We start from the raw sequence: 2,494 nt of genomic DNA, 5'->3' as shown, positions 1-2,494 counted from the left end.
AATGACAATTTTATTAAGCTTGGGCCGCAAATATAATTTATAATCATTTTAGGCAAAAATGTAAATTTTCATAAAATTGGGCCGAAAATGTTATTCTTGACAAATGTTGGCTAAAAATGTTGTTTTATTTGATACAAGCCCTTAAAGGTAAACTTTTGGTTTAAGGAACCTAAAATGTCATTTTTACCACAATAGGCTAGAACAACATCTTAACAACCACAAATCGAGCAATACGCAACGTAAATGGAGAATATATATCCAAAGACAGCGTACAACAACCCACCATTGTCTCATGCATGATTATCTTGACGAGCATGCTATCTTTCAAGGATATTATTTCCACCGATGGTTATGGATGCATACAGATTTATTTATGCATATTGTCGAAGGTGTGAGTTCAGTGTCTGAGTATATGCGGCAACGCTCAGACGCAAGAGGTACGTTAGGCTTTAACCCAATTAAAAAATGTACTAGTGTATTTCATATGTTAGTATATGCCACCCCTCCTGATGCACTAGATGAGAGTTTTAGGATGTCTGGACGTACCATACGAAAAAATCTTCACGAATTTTGCATACTGGTCTTGTCTTTGCATGGTCCACAATATTTGCATCATCCTACTTCTAGTGACATACAAATGTTGTATGCTCATCATGTGAATGTGCATGGTTTACATACGATGTTAGGATGTTTAGATTGCATGCATTGGAGATGGAATTTGTGTCCAAATGCGTATCATGGAAATTACACAAAGGGCAATTATCATTATTCTACAGTCGTACTTGAAGCTGCAGCCTCACGAGATTTGTGGTTCTGCCATGCCTAGCTCAGTAGCCCTGGTTCAATTAATGATGTTAATATTCTCAATAACTTAGCAATATTCAACAAGGTGTATGATGGTACTACCCTAAATTTGTCATTTATACTCCGAGGAATCAAATACAAATTTGGGTACTATCTTGTCGATGAGATCTATCTTGACCTTTATGTTTCGTTAAAACTTTATCATGTACGGATGACCCTCAAAGGTATAGGTTTAAGAGAGTCTAAGAAAAAGCGAGGAAATATATCGAACGAGCGTTTGAAGCACTTAAAAAGCATTGGTAAATAGCTACCAAAACATCTTTGTTTCATGATGTTTCTACTATGACAGATGTGATGTATATGTGTATCATATTGCATAATATGATACTAGAACATGAAGGAAACCCAATATGTATGTACGAAGAAAATGAAGTCATTCTCGAGACACAACCACTAGAATATAGTAGTCAAAAAATGGATACAGAGAATGAGGACAATTAACAATGCAGTAATCCATGCCGATCTTCGCCGCCATTTGATCGATTATCTTGGGACGATGGATAATCTTGATCTTAATATGCTTCTAGAAGACGAATTGGAAGGCCAATTTTCAGAGGAAGATCTGTTGCTTTAATGTGTTTTTTATGATGTATGTTTTAGTTATGAAGTGTGTTTCTTACATATTAAGTTGTGTTTCTAGGTATTAAATCATGTTTGTCGTGATTTGAATTATTAACTCGTGCTTCTAGGTATTTTAAGTTTTAATTCATTGTAACTTTTTTAATTCAATATGAAATGCTTGTGTTCTAAAAAATATAATTTATTTGATATTAATTGTTTGTGGTTTAAAAAAATAAAATTTATTTAATATTAATTATTTGTGTTTCTAAAAAAATATAATTTCATTAAATTTCAATAAGAAAAAAAAAATAGAGTGCTAGGAGTGCATGTTACGACTTCATATGGAATGTTAAGAATTGGATGAGATGTAAATAACAAAGAAATAATGTGACACTAAAAAAATAATGTAGCAAGATGTTAGGAGTGTTATCATTTCTTCTATCCTTAGGATCGATTGTGAATTAATCAATAACTTGTTGTGAGACCCGTGTATTATATAAGTTAAATTAAAAAAATAAATAAATATAAATGTCAAAATATCTGAAAACCTTGAATTTATAAGAAAATAAAAAATAATGAATTATTATAATAGAAATGTCTTTTATCTTTTAAATTTAAAGAAATAATTTAAATAAATAAAAGAAACTAATAAACTTTAATTTTGAGAATTTTGAAATTAAAATGTGAGTTCATAAATGAAATTGATATCAATTTATTACTATATTTATTGCAATTATTATATTAAAATATTTTGTGAAATTTAATAAAATAAAAAAACTCATAAAACGACATGTGGAAAAAAATTAGTTCGAAATAACCACAAAATAACATTTGATAAACTGAATAAAAATGTGACAAGTGACAAAAAAAATATTCATTTATTAGAGATGAATTTACCATGTGGAGAAGCTAAAACTACACATCAAGAGTGCAAATCAAATAGAATTGATGGAGGTTAGTGTTTTCACAATTTTTTTTAATATTTATATATTTTCGTATTAGTTTATAACAGGTGGAAACCACGATTACAAAATTAATTTAATTTTGATAGCAAAAATTTATAATTATT

This window comes from Lactuca sativa, chromosome 5, assembly GCF_002870075.4.
Source record: "Lactuca sativa cultivar Salinas chromosome 5, Lsat_Salinas_v11, whole genome shotgun sequence".
In the NCBI taxonomy this organism is placed as follows: domain Eukaryota; kingdom Viridiplantae; phylum Streptophyta; class Magnoliopsida; order Asterales; family Asteraceae; genus Lactuca; species Lactuca sativa.
The sequence above is the reverse complement of the archived record's forward strand: the minus strand, read 5'-3'. Positions refer to the sequence as shown.